Here is a 14,743-nt window from a genome sequence, read left to right as displayed (position 1 = left end):
GGTTACACAGGCGGCCTCCGGGGCCTCGCTGCCTGGGGTTTAGATTGGCTCTTACTTCCTGTACCTGTGACCTGAGGCTAACTTCCTGTGTATCCATTTCCTCACATCTGTAGAATGGGGTCATAGTACCTTTCTAATTAGGCAGTGGGGAGGCCTTAGTGAGATAATCCACATAAAGCGCCTTAGGGCAAACGCTGTGCACCAGCTCCTGCTAGAGGAATCACAGACCGGTGGGTGTTTTTCCATTTTAAAAGTAACATTTATCACTTTTTTTCTGATTATGGAACTCACTCGCATACATATGCCAACGACCAAAAGATACCTATTGGTAAGATTTTGCTATATTTCTTTCCCGTTTTTTCCCTGTGCAGTGTGTGTGTGTGTGTTTAATTGGGTATGTACCATCAAAGTATAATTTTCTAAAACTCAGAAATCCTATGAGATCTACAAATCTACAATAAAAATCATAACCTTTGGGGTTATCTTCTCTATCAAACCGAAAAAAAAAATCTAATCTATTACAAGTTCTCACGCCGCTTTACATGAGTCAAGGTTACATTTCTCTAGAATCCTCTAGATCATTAAAGAATCCTTGGTGGGCCTACTAATCAATGCTTGAACAAAGACCCTCCTCTCCTCGCCTGGTTTCCAAGTTGGGGGTCATTTAGGTTAACAACATCTGTATGTTCTCTCGGACCACACTCTGGAAAACTGTGCATCTTGCCTTCTGCATAATATTACCTCATATCTATTTTCAGAAGGAAGTTTTGAGGAGGGACCAGGATTGCCCCAGATTTGCCACCTCCTCAGGGTGCCAGGGCAGCTGGACTTGTCTCCCTGCACATTTTCTTGGATTTGTCAATTTCTCCCCGCCCACCCTCTCTCCTGAACTTCTTGAGATCAGGGATTCGCTGAGTTTCCTGTCTTCCTGATCCTTCTCCTCTAAGCACCTGCTCTGTGGCACATTCTTCCGGGATGGGTGGTAAGAGGCCTGGCCTTTGTCAGTGGCGAGAGAGACTCATGTGCTGTTAGGAGTAAGCAGGACTTCTCTCCTGGGCTCGGCCGGAAGGACTCCACGCCTAAGCCATGTCAGATCTTTTTCTCTGCCCTTATCGCTGATTCTGTGGAATCATTGTGTTTAGGGGGCTTTCCACGTTCAGTCTAGAAAACCGTCTTGTCTCTTCACTGTAGGACTGACTGACTTCCTAACTTTCTTTCCTAATCTAAAGGAGTAAAAAGTTCTGGGCCACCTCAAGCTGGGGAGGGAGAGGCCTGACCCGGATTAATTTCCACACTATGAATTTTAAACCACTCTTGTTCCATGTGTTGGGAAAACCCATCAAAATGCTAATGGTTCTGTGGTCTTACCTCCCGCAGACGCTTTTTCTGCATTAGAATATATTTACATGGACTTGAGTGGGGGAGAATTACAGAGACGTGAGATGCCCTTTTCCCCAGATCCCACCGCAACCCAGTGGACTATAAAGTCTGAATTACGAGGCCCGGAGCCCCGTGTTTCTCGGAGGAAAGCGGCTGCTGGTTGTGGGGCTGGCCCCTTCCCTCGGCTCCAGTTACGAGTTCTTAGCTTTTGGCTTCCTTACTGGCTGCAGGGTGGCCAGTTTGGAAACATCTCTATTACCGTCGTGTGGCTTTTTAAAACTGCTTCTCTCAGAGGCGGCATATCCTCGGACAGGCACTCCTGTGTGTGTGAGACCACACCGTGGACCCATGTGGAGTTCAAGGTCTGGAACATGTTGAGACACAATTCATACCAAGTCAACTTCAGCACTAAGACGGCGTCTGCTATTCTTGAGCCACGTACTAGAAGCACTGGGCTGTTTTAGAAATCTTTGAAACCCCAGGTATCTTTGGCCTGAGAACCTCTCAGATGCGTCCTCGGGAGGACAGACCCTATGGGGACAGCCCAGCGCAGGCTGGACTCAGCCAAGGGGCTCCGGGGACTTTGGCTGCAAACAAAATCGTGGGCTCTCGTCTCCCCTTGGCCGGGTTCAGCTCTGTAGACAAACGGCTGGACCTCTCTGAGCATCATCTCCTTCCTTAGCTAGTGAGGAGGACACGAGCCGCTTGGTTGGGAGAGTTATAAAGTTCACCTCTTTCATTTCTCGTTCATGCAGATGGCACAGTGGAACCGAGGCAGGCAGGCAGGCCGGGCTCCATCATCAGAGATGGGTCCCTTAAACCATTAGGTTCCTCCTCCGGGTCCCTTTGGCACCAAATGGCCAGGTCCAGGATGCTGGGCACTTGCCTGGAGGGTCTGTGGGGACCCCCTCGTGAGAATGGGTGAGCCTCACTTGGCAGACATTGTCGAGAGAATCGCTTACGCCTTCTGTTTTCCCGTCTCTGAACAATGCACCCATGTTCAGCTACATCAAGCTGCTGTGGCTGAGGCTCACTTTTCCCCATCTGAGAAATGGGAAGAGCGTAGGAAGAGCGAAAATCAAAAGGAAAGAGAGCTGCAGTGGATGGACAGCTCTGGTCTTGCCTCCTTCCGGTGAAAAGAAGATGCTCCCTGACAGGACGAAGGGGTTCGCAAGTGCAAGGCTGTGGCCACTGGGGACAAGGGGTCTCAGGCTCCCGGGGGCCCCACATTCTTCATGCTCAGCTGAGCATCACAGAGGTGTCTGTCTCCCGCAGGTGCTCCTGGGGAGGGCACCGGAGACCCTGGTTGGCCCGTGCCGTCCGTCTTCAGGAACCCCCAGACCTGATGGGGACGTGGGGACAGAGGAGCTGGTTACTATGGATGGTTGCACAGAGAATAAGCGGCTCAATGTGTTAATTTACGGGGTTGTACATGCCCTCCTCCCTGGTCCTGCCACCGTCCCCGAGCCACCCAGAGCTAAGGGCTTGGATTGGGAGTCCCTCGCCCACTGGGCAGGCCCCCCAGAGACCCTCGCCAGCAGTGCCGGGGTCTACCGCTCTATGCCCAGTTTCACGCAAGATGGGGGCCCCCCGGTCCCCAAGAAAAAAAAATCCCAATCTTTCTGAGGATGTCAGGGCTTGCCTCAGCCCCACTGTGACCCTGGGGCACAATTAGCAGGCCCATTCTGGGTCTCATTATGGGAACAGAGGGTGGTGGGGCCGAATGACAGGGCTGGTGACACAGAGAAGCGGAAGCGCCCTCCCTCCCCCACGCTCTCCCTCCCCCACTCTCCCAGGGAGACGGGGGCAGGTGGGGAGGAGGTAGAGACCTAAGCTAAAGCGGGTAGGGCAGCTTCATTAAGGGCTGTGGGCGGGTGGATCCTGGAGTCACAGGACCCAGCGGGAACTCATCCTGAACTTGTCTTGGCTCCTCTCCCTCTCCCCCACCTCCACATCAACCCCCTGCATTGCTAATTTAAAACAAAGCAAAACAAAGCCCTGGCTTGGCTATGGAGCCATAAACTGCAGCGCTGTTATCTGTCAACAAGCGATGCATCTGGCTGGCAGTGGCCCAGCCTGGATCCTGTGGCCTGGCATCCGTGTGGGGAGAGGGGCCCCGGGCGGCCTCGGGGTCTCACTGAGGATGCTGCCCCTTCTTGGGGCACAAGACCAAAAGTCTTTGTGGTCCCAGGGCTCAGAAGGATGTCTGTTCCACCTAGGGGCCAGGTAGAGGTGTAGGGTGGCTAACGTGGGGGGCAGGCAGAGGAAGAGAGAGGCAGAGAGGGGGTGGGGAGGGGGTTGGGAAGAAAGAGAAAGACGGTGAGCTGAGTACACAGCAAGGGAGAGAGGCATTGCTAGCAGGAAGCCGGAGAAAGACTCCTCTTTGGGCTGATCACCTCCCTCCCACCCTCCCTCCCTTCTTTCATTGCTTCCTCTTCCAGGAAGACATCCCAGCTTTCCACCTCCTCTAGAATCCTACTGACTTGGGATTCTAGGACGTCAACTCTGAATCAGCGATCTTCAACACGGGGGCTTAATGTGTAAAACGTTAGTAAGTCCAGCTGTTGGGAGCTAAGCGTGAGGGTGGGTACGGTGCGTAGACTTCATCTGTTCTTTGTGCAGACCCCCGAGGGAGAGACGGGAGGGCCTGAAGAACGTAACCTGGAACTACTGATCACGGGCACTCCCCGTTTTACAGAAAGTGGCGGCAGATTCTGTATGACGTGATTCCCGGGTCCTCTGTGCGTCAAGCACTTACTTGCCTGGGCCGGGCACCGTGGGAATCGCTTACTCTTGGGAATCCGCTAACTCGTCTAATCCCCAGCTCAGGCCGGTGAGGTGGGACTCTGATGGTCCACACTTTTGCAGGCATATAACCTGAGGTTTAGAGGGATGAGGAACTTTTCCAAGGTCACCCGGGTGGCAAGTGGCAAAACAGATTCAAACCCGGGCCTGTGGGACACGAAAGCCTGATCTCCGGACCACTGAGGGCTCCCCACCTACCACCAGTCCCACCCCTCGTTGCAGACTCTGGTGGCAGATCGGTTCCCACGGAAGCCCACTCATGGGTAAGGTAGCCCTCCAAAAGCTGCTGTCCTGTCCGCTTAGCCCGGCCCTTCGGCCATTTTAGGGTCCCCGGATGGCAGCTTTGCAGAGGAGCCTTTGCAAAGGGTATCAGCAGCCGTCCATCCACTCCAAACCAAGCGGCCGGCCTATCACAGACCTGGCACACGGCGGGCACACCACCCGCCCTGCAGACTGGGGCTGGACTCAGACATCGGAAAGCTTTGATCTCCTTGTGGCACTGGTCTTCACCAGCTGGCTCAAGACCAAGGCGAGAGGTCACTCGGACCCCTCATTCCTGAGGCCTCACCTTGCGGGTCCACGGCTGGAGCGGTGAGGTGAGGTGGGGAGGAGCTGGGGGCTGCTGGTGCCCACTGCTCTGATCCGTAAACTCTGGAGGACGAAAGCAAGGCACCGTCCGTGGCTGCAAGAGGCTCAGCCCCTTGGGGTCCCGAGAAAGTGATGCAGGCGGTGGACTCGTCCATTCCCCCTCTTCCTCCCATTAACACAGTTCTGTCTTCCCACGGTTTGTTTAACCCATTCTTTTATGGATCCATCCACCTTCTACCTGCCCTTCTGTCCGTCCCTGTGTTCATCTGTCCTTGCTATCATCTATCCATCCGTGATGCGTCCATCTGTCCATCCATGCTGCGTCCATCTATCCATCCGTGATGCGTCCATCTGTCCATCCATGCTGCGTCCATCTATCCATCCGTGATGCGTCCATCTGTCCATCCATGCTGCGTCCATCTATCCATCCGTGATGCGTCCATCTGTCCATCCATGCTGCATCTATCTGTCCATCCGTGCTGCATCCATCTATCATCCATGCTGGGTGCATCTGTCCATGCTGCATCCATGTGTCCGTCCATGCTGCGTCCATCTGTCCGTCCATGCCGCGTCCACCTGTCATCCATGCCGCGTCCATCTGTCCGTCCATGCCGCGTCCATCTGTCTATCCGTGCCGCGTCCATCTGTCCGTCCATGCCGCGTCCATCTGTCATCTATGCCGCGTCCACCTATCCATTCGTCTTTCCATCCCTGCTAGTATCCATCCATCTCTGCAACCAACTATAACCTAGTTCCTCTTTCCCACTATTCAAGTGCTTTTTATAGATCCATTCTCTACTCATCCATCCATCCATCTATCCATCCTTCTGTCCATCCTAGCAGCTGTCCACCCATCTGGCTGTTATTTGCTGAGTCAGGAGCTGAGACCCCAGAGGGAGTAAGATACTGTCCCCATCCTTAACTCATAGTCTGATAGATGAGAAAAATCATATGGAACAAAATATATACCGTGCTGCGTGTGATGTTGACTTCGACTTTACCACCTATACACGTAAATGGTTATCAGAGCCCAGAGAGCAGTGACTAATTGTGCCTGTGGAGGTCTGGGAAAGTTTCTCCGAGGAGATACTGAAGGAAGGTTTTGAAGGATGAGTAGGAGTTTGCCAGGTGGTTTGGGGAGTGGGAGGGGAGGTGTACTTTCAGGGTTATAAAAGGAAAAAGGGACTTCCAGGCAGAATGAAGAGCAGTGAGGTTGGTGGGGTGTGTGGGTCCAGGTGAGTTCAGTTTCACTGTGGGGTCTGTGCATATTGGTGTGGACCTGCGGATGGGCTGGGAAAGGCAACTGGGGCTCAGATGAGCAAAGGCCCCATGTGTTGGCAAAGGGGAGCCAGGGGACCCACCGATGCAAGAGAGAGACACATGAATGGGCTCAGTCTGACAGCAGGCCAGAGGGCAGGTTAGAGGGAACAAGGCCACATGCTAGCGGACCAGCCAAGAGCCCGTTTGCGGTAAGCAGGCAGGCAGCGATAAGGCTCAGCCAAGCAGGGACAGGCAGGGGCAGTGAGGGGCAATGGCAGAGGAGAGTCACAGGCGACTTGGGAGACCTGGGATGGAAGAGAAACAATGGCGGGAAAATAGGAGTCTCTGATCTCGGTGTCGGTTACGCAAGGTGCTCTGTTTGTGAAAAGTCAGTAGGCTGTGTCCTCATGGCATGTGCACCCGTGTGTATGTATGTTCCGTCTCAATTTAAAAATAGAGCGGGAAACATCAAGGTAGATATTAAAGTCTCTTCATCCAGGACACTGGGTCTCATCGAGGACACTAAAGTAGCTCTCAGGCTTTTTCTTACAAATCGAGGGCTGGTTTCCCTCACACAGAACAGCTTTGCTTTCTTTGGAAGAAAGAAGATCTGAGTTTTAAGCTAGACCTTAAGACAGTGGGGGGAACTTGGCTAATAATATTACGTTCGCTGCCCTTGATTGAGCTCTATATTTTGTGGATTTTATTTGATTTTTTATGTTTTAAGGTCTCTGAAACCAGGACGCACTGTAGGAAAAGGGCCATGTTATGATTAACTAAATTAGGCAGTAAAATAATGGTGTGATTATAACTGGAGTCTTTTTTTTGAGAGAGAGAGAGAGAGAGAGAGAGAGAGAGAGAGGGAGGGCGCCAGTGAGCAAGGGGCAGAGAGAGAATCCCATAAGGGAGAGAGAGAGAGAGAGAAGCGGGGCTCACCCAAAGCAGGGCTCGTGCTCACCCAAAGTAGGGCTTGAGCTCACCCCATGTGGGACTCACACTCAGGAACCGTGAGATCATGACCTGAGCCCAAGTCAGATATGCTTAAGGACTGAGCCACCCAGGTGCCCCCGATGAGTCTTAATTCAAGAAGTAGGGTGCTGTGTGCCAGGATCTCTGGTGTCCCGTGGGTACATTTTCCGTGTAACCCTCACACCATCGTATGAGGGATCGGCTGTTGTTAGCTGTTTCCCGGATGAGGAGTTGCAGCCTGAAGTCGGGTGGTCACGTGCTCAAGGTGACAGAGCTAGTCAGAAGTGGACTCAGGATTTCAAGGCATCTTTGTTCAAAGAAGGAGCAAGTCTGGGGCCGGGAGGGTGGTGGCTTTTTCTTCCCAGAGCCTGAGACAGCCGGGTCAACGGCGAGCACTACCAACTTTCAACGCAGCCTCTTGTCACCCAGGCCCGTCCCCCTCTTGGCCCCGAAACCATGGGATTCTTTCCCTGGTCCCAGGAGGGCTCCCGCTCTGACATCTGTGGTGACCCCCCCCCCTCCTGTGGAGAGGAGGGGGATGGAATGAGATCTCAGGGGATGGAGGGGGGAAGAAATTCCAAGCCCAGCTGGTTTCCTTCACATAATGCAGATTTGCTTAAATGGGAATTAGGATTAGTGCTGGATTTTGCCTTTCCTGGCAGACTGGTAATAAACTAATCTCCTCTCAGACTGCAGGAAGGCAGAATTCCATCGGAGAGGGAGACAGCTTCAGGCTCAGGAGTGCAAAACCCGTAAAGTAATTTTATTATTGACAGGCCCTGCCCACACTGCCTGACACGCAGCCCGCAGCTTCTTCCTGATGGGGCTGCAGCCTTTAATTTTGTTAATGGGTGACATTCACCTGGGCTGCGTGGCTGATGGGCACACTTGACATTAATACGTGTTCCCCGTGGTCCCCAGAGCTCATAAAAGCTCATTATCAGCTCTGAGCCCGTAAATGTAGTTCCCGGCTCAGGTGGGCACGAGTTCCTCAGACATGTCCCCAGGCAGTAGAACAGTGGCCATCTGCGGGGACCAAGAAATAAATTCCTCCCTTTGTCCAGGGTACTTGGCCTCCCAGCCATCTGGGAGGTGATCGGAAAAGAAACTCTACAGGCAGCAGAACCCTGGGTTCAAATCTGCATCCAAGAAAAGGAGCTCTTTCTGCCCTGCTATTGGAGGGGAGTTGATCCAGTGTTCGGGGAAGGCTGTTTGTCAGAATCTATTCAACACGTGGCCACGTCCAGAGCCCCGGTCTAGCCATCCCACGTCCAGGAGTCCGGGCTGCGGACTTGCACCAACATTCCCACACGGTGACGTAAGCAGGCAAGGGATCATGGCCACAAGCTTGCAATGGCTGGAAATGGAAACATGCCCTATATGGAAGGTGGGGCAGGTAAATAGGTACTGTCCGCACCTGCTAAGAGACACTGAGCAGCTGTGAAGAAAACTCAGGAAGATCTAGATATCCTTAGAGCCATACGGAGACGTGGTGGTCCTGTTAGCGGGGGGCCGGGGGTTGGGGGGGGGTGGAAACCGTGGGCGGCAAGGTCCCATGTGTGCAGGGTCCCGTGGGCCCACACGGGCGCATGCTCCCGCACACGTGTGATTACAGGGAGTAAAGCCTACCAGGTCGTATTACAGACGTTTTGCAACGGATAAGGAAGAACTTGCACTTTCGTAATTACAAGTGGAAAATATGTGCGTATACTTCCATATCCCTCCCCGTATGTCCGTGTCTGTGGACGTACACGTGTATGTGCATGCATACAGATCATGGATTCCTCTGATTGTAGCCTCGGTCTGGTCCATGATACATGAGGTTCCCAGGGCCAACTCTGCCTGGGTGGGCATCTGAGGCAAAGATGGCCCCAATGAGGCCACATCCTCTGGCCAAGCCCTGTTCCCCATCAGTTCGCGGGGAGTTCTGGGAACCTCATCCATGCGTGAGGTGCATGGAGCTGGGATCTGTGGCGTAGACCCAGAATTCATTGCTCTCCTGCTATAGCAGGTTTGACCTCCCACGGACCTGGCTTCTAGTCCTGGCTCTGCCCCGTCTCGCCCTTACAACCTTGGCCAAGTTATCTGACTCCTCTGGGTTCATGGCCCTCGTCCCCAAAGTGGGGATACTGTCCCACAGGATTGTAGAGGGTTTCGGGATTGTTGTCATCATCTGAGACCACACGAAATTTGACCAGGCCTTCTACTGTGTGGGCTGGTCCTTGAGAGCGGAAGGAGTCTGGGAGGTTTGGGGGTCAGGGGGCTTGGCTATCCCGTCTCTGCTGTAAGTTTTGCTCTTTTGTTCCTCAGCCGTGTGTGTGCACAAGCCGGTCCCCGCCCCCCACCCCCCCGGGACTGGCCTCAGCCTTGGCTGGCAGGTATGTGGCCTGGACGTGGCGAATTTGATCCTTGTCCTGTGACCTGGGGACTCTTCGTCAAACTGACAGAGGAAGTGGGGGAGAGGCCGGACTTCTGGCCCCTGCACGCTGGGGCTGAGTTGTTTTTTTTCACTACCAAAGACCTGTCCTCTCTATTATTTATCTCTTCACGGATCCCAGATCCTGAAAGTATTGGTCTGCCCCAAAAAGCCTGCATTCATTAAGCAGTGATTAATTGTCTCTCAGGTTTTCAAAATTACTCAGAAAGCCTTTTTTTTTTTTTTCCGCCTGAGGAAAAACAGAGTTTCCACAGCAGATTGGTAATGTTGTAGCTAAGAGCAAAGAAACGCGATGCGATGTTGTGGTTAGCGTGTGTGATGTCATCACGTGCCCGTTGTCCAGGCTCCTGGGCTGACTTTGGAAGGCCGAAAACGGGCTCCGGTCGGTAGGCTCTGGGGACGCCATCCTGGAAGCCTCGGTGGGGCTGAGTTCTGTCTCTCTGGCCGCAGATGCCCGTCTGGCTTCTGCGCCTGCAGAGACAGAAGGGGTTGTTCACGGGGCTGTTCTGGGGAGAAGAGCAGGACCTCGGCGGCCAGGTGCGCACCTGAACTGAGGCCGCCCCCAGCAGCCGCATGCCCCGCGAGCCGTTGCCTTTTGAAAATTTAGGTCTCTCTCTTCTCCTTCCACAGTTCATCCTGAAGCCATCAGAGAGAGACCTCAAGAGAATCCTGACCCTCCTGGAAGGAACAGACACCAATTGGAAGAGGTACGGTTTGGCAACATGGCGGCATCTTACTCTCGTGAGAGTCTGATCTTCTCTCCTCTGCCCTTCCCACCCCACAAACCCTCCACTGCTCAGTGAGAGAGCCTTCCGCTGATGCTGGGGTACAAGGGCAAGCAAAGGGCCGCTTCCCTCTTGTCCCCACCCCAGACATTTTTCAGGGTTGGGGAGGACACCTGAAGCGTGAGGAGAGAGAGGCAGGTGCTGAGGTGGGGTCTCCCTGGGGCTGGCTGCTGCCCCATGAGGCGGCCACCCGTCACGGTTGCTCCTCGGGGTCGTCTGAGGAAGTGAGGGTTGACGCATGGGAGGCAGTGAGCCCTCCAAGGGAAGGCACCATGATCTTGGGATTGTGAGAAGGAGAGAACTTTCTGGAATGACTCCCTCATCCCCACCGTCCATCTCAGGACTCTTGGATACGGTTCACCCCCAGGAGGGAACTGAGAATGGAAGAGTCTTTGGTCCGCTTCTTGGTTTCTGGGAGCTGCTGGGGCTGCCCACGATCCCAGAACTGGTGATGGGCCGGGTGGCCTGATGGAAGGTTCCTGAATGAAGAGCCAGGACATCTGTCCTCTGGCCCAGTCTCTGCCGCCATTGTGCCTCAAGGGCCCTGATAAGCCATTTCGTTCACGGGGCCTCATTTTCTCGCCAGTAAAATGGCAGCGGCTTGAAACTCTGTTCCAGCCCTCGCGGCCTCAGTTTCTGAGGCTCCCAGCCCAGGGCTGGACCTGAGGAAGTGATGGGTGTGGTGAAGCAGCAGAAAGGCAGAAAGGGAGTCGGGGGTTGGGAGGGCTGCGGAGAGGAAGGGCGTTGGAAAGCTCTGGGGAGATTTGACTGCCAGGTTTGGCCAAAGGATGTGCCTCAGACCCTCAGTGGAAAGACCACAGAGTCTGAGGTGCCAATGGACTGAGTTTGGGACCCGGCCGATCAGAAGCGTCAGATCAACAACGGAAGCCCTGACTGAGGGCTTCTGCCTGCCAGGCGCAGTGCTAAGCACCAGCATTCAGTCTCTCAGTGGCTCTGTGGTCTTGGCACTAAAATCACCTCCATCTTAGGGAGGAGAGAATCGGGCCTCAGAGACGTTAAGTGACTTGCTCAAAGTCACACAGCAGCGAGTGAGCTGTGGCTGAGATTTGGAGCCCTCTTCAAATACAATTCAACATACAATTCTTGTATGTTTTCCTTTGAGTGACTCTGTGACTTGAATCTTAAGGTTAACAAAATCCTTTAAGCCAAATCACCCCTCGAAATTGCATTTCTTTAAAGGACATAAAAATGATTGGTTTCCTTAGCCTAGAGGGTTTTGTTGTTGTTGTTGTTGTGGTGGTGGTGGTGGTGGTTTTTTTTTTGCTTTTAAACCTCATGAAGTCTCTGCAGGTCCTGTTTTTCTGATCTCTAAAAGGGGAGCATGACGTCTATCCATGGTTGTTCTGGGGAGAAGATGAAATGAGGGAGGTACGGAAGCCTCCCCTACACACCCCTCCCCCTGCCTTTGCACCCCAAAGCTGCTGCGAGAGTCAATGGGGGGTACACGCTGGGGAGTCCCACACCCAACCGTGTGATGGCATTTGCAATTCCAGATGTTTCTGGTGCTGTGGTTGGGAAGCACTCGGCCACTTTCCTAGACACTGATCTGATATTCCGCTGGCCTCTGAGCTCATCCGATCACTTCTGGAGTGAGCCGCAGGCCGGCCAGGATGTTTCAGGCCAGGATCCAAGGCACGGTGGCTGGCTCCCAGAGGCGGATAAAGCCAGGTCAGGCGGGGCCCCAGACAACGGTGGCGTAGGAGCGGAAGTCCCGTGCGCCTGGTGGCCCACCCTGTCCTGCCAGCTGCCTGGGCCATAATCTCAACCGTGAGCCTCCTGGCAGCCTGCCCTGCCCCCCACAGGAAGCCATTGCCTTATCTCAGAGCCAGGATCCCGCACGCTTTTCTTAATCAGGAGAAGGCGCTGAAGCGCGTCGGAAAAAGCTTAACTTCCCCAGGACCTATCTGCTAGGGATGTTTCTCTATCAGGGGAAGCCATGGGGCTCCGTGTCTGAGAGGAGAGAATCTCTTTAAGTACAGAAAAAAGCAGCAGGGGTCTTTTGTTCTTGGTTTACCTTCAAGAAGTTTGCAAGGGAGCAGAGTGATGTAGTCTTGCCCCCCTCGTTCGCTGGGAAACAGATGCATGTTGTGGAGTCACAGGGAAAATACAAAGATGACCATAAGCAACGGGCAGACAGGTGTGTGCTGTTGTGGGAAGTGTCTGCTGGGGTTTGGGGCCAGACTGATGGAAGCTGGGTCCCAGGTCCGCTCTTGGGTAGCTCTTTGCCTCCGGGTGAGTGATTTTGTCTCCAGAGTCTCAGTTTTCTCATCTATAAAATGGGCAAATAGCATGCCCAGGAAACCTCCCGCAGGACACTCCTGCTTGCTTTGAACAGCAAGCCCCCTGGGATAATGTGGCCTTCCAAGGTGACCTCCTTGAAGAGGCTCAGGCTCTTGGGACGTAAGAGCCCGGTGTTTGGGACCAAACAGTGAGGTTACCCTGGAGACACATACCTCTTTCTGCGCGTGGTCTAAAAAAGGGCCGAGAATGGGGCCTGGGTTGTGTCAGCTCTCCGTTCTGACACCCTGGGGCGTGGGGCCACCTTGGGTGTGAACAGTTCTTCCTGAGCCTTTATCCCATGGTTTATACTTCACTCCTGGTGACATTTACTGGATGCTTTCTGTAGATAATCGTTGATCCCTCCTGTGCCCCAAGGGGCAGATATTAGTAAGCTTTATATAGGTGAGGATAGCTGGGATTCAGAGAAGTTGTAAATTACTCCAGGTTTCATGTCTAAAAAGCAGTCACATTAAGACCTAAGCACAGGGCTCCTGCCCCAAGGACGATGTGTTTGCCGCAGCACCCATGGTGCCCTCAAAGACACCCCATGCGGGACCCTTCCACACCAATAGAGGTCTACACCACACCCCACAGCACCACCGTGGCTTCCCAGGGTGCCACTGACAGCACCCATACAACCTCTGTGTCTCCCCATAGCACCCACAGAGGTACCCACAGCACCCACGAGGCACCCTGCACGACACGCAGCATCACCCCGTGGTGCTCACGGCGGTCCTCCTCCTGTGTTTTCCACCCAGCCTTGCACAGAGTTCAGAGCTCCGGGAGACCAGGAAGCCCACTGATGGTTTTAATCTCCCCAGCCAGCCCTCTGCAGCAGGCTGAGGGAGCCAGTGAAGGCAATTGCTAGGAAGCATGGGGATCTGCCTCCTGCTGAGATCTGACAGCAGGAAGCAGGTGGCAGGGAGGGGGAGACAGAAGCCTGGCTTCCCTAGGAGAACCTGTCCCCGGACTCCAGTTTATCTGCTTTTTTTTTTTTTGTTGCTCATACTTTTGGTATCATACCTAAAAATCCAGTGCCACAGGCCATGATGATTCACCCCTGATTTTTCTTCTAGGAGTTTTATGGTTTTAGCTCTTATATTTAGATCACTGATCCATTTTGAGTTAATTTGGGTACATAGTGTGAGGCAGGGGTCCAGCTCCATTCTTTGGCATGTGGTCCTCCAGTTATCCCAGCACCACTTGTTGAAATGACTATTTCTTTCCCCATTGAATAGTCTCTGCACTCTTATTGAAAACCAGTTTGCCATAGATATATAGGTTTGTTTCTCTTGGTTCTGTTCCATTGGTCAATGTGTCTGTCCTGAAGCCTGTATCATGCTGTTTTGATTACTGTAGCTTTTTAAAACAATTTTTTTTATGTTTTTATTTCTTTTTTAGAGAGAGAGAGAGAGACAGAGCGAGTGGGAGAGGGGCAGAGAGAGAGAGAGAGGGAAACACAGAATTCGAAGCAGGCTCCAGGCTCTGAGCTCTCAGCACAGAGCCAGACATGGGGCTCAAACTCACAAGCCGTGAGATGGTGACCTGAGCCAAAGTCAGACACTCAACCAACTGAGCCACCCAGGCGCCCCACTATACTTTTTTTTTTCCTTAAATTTATTTATTTATTTTGAGAAAGAGCATGAGTCGGGGAGGGGCAGAGAGAGAGGAAGAGAGAGAATCCCAAGCAGGCTCTGAGCTGCCAGCTGACGCAGGGCTCGATCTCACGGATCGTGAGATCTTGACCTGAGCCGCGACCAAGAGTCACGTACTTAACTGTCTGAGCCACCCGGGCACCTGATCACTATACGTTTATGTGTAACTTTTAGAGGAGTCTTAGTATGTTCTTTTTTTTTTTTTTTTAATTTTTTTTTTTAACGTTTATTTATTTTTGAGACAGAGAGAGACAGAGCATGAACGGGGAAGGGGCAGAGAGAGAGAGGGAGACACAGAATCTGAAACAGGCTCCAGGCTCTGAGCGGTCAGCACAGAGCCCAACGTGGGGCTCGAACTCACGGACTGCGAGATCATGACCTGAGCCGAAGTCGGCCGCTTAACCGACTGAACCACCCAGGCGCCCCAGGAGTCTTAGTATGTTTTAAGCTCCCTGGTGATTCTAATGCCCACCCTAGTGTCCCTGGTCTTTAGAGGAAGTTGAGGCACAGTTAGGGAGGCCAGTTGGGAGACTGCCAGAATGATGTAGGGCAGTGCGGGGTGG

At 53.2% G+C, this 14,743-nt stretch overlaps 1 protein-coding gene across 5 annotated transcripts in view; it reads left to right on the top strand.

Moving 5' to 3' along the window:
• TSPAN18 (tetraspanin 18) overlaps window positions 1–14,743 on the top strand; it is a 185,895-nt gene that overhangs the window by 23,093 nt on the left and 148,059 nt on the right. For 4 of the 5 annotated variants that reach the window (XM_053899809.1, XM_053899808.1, XM_053899810.1 and 1 more), the window contains exon 2: window positions 10,070–10,146. The gene's annotated coding sequence lies outside the window, so the exon portion shown is untranslated. Of the gene's footprint in view, window positions 1–9,802; window positions 9,826–10,069; window positions 10,147–14,743 lie in introns of those variants that run through there. The other variant, XM_019470184.2, reaches the window with a different exon arrangement.

The sequence above is a fragment of the Panthera pardus genome, unplaced genomic scaffold (assembly GCF_024362965.1).
Source record: "Panthera pardus isolate Hobbes unplaced genomic scaffold, ASM2436296v1 HiC_scaffold_12, whole genome shotgun sequence".
NCBI lineage: Eukaryota > Metazoa > Chordata > Mammalia > Carnivora > Felidae > Panthera > Panthera pardus.
The sequence above is the reverse complement of the archived record's forward strand: the minus strand, read 5'-3'. Positions and strand labels throughout refer to the sequence as shown.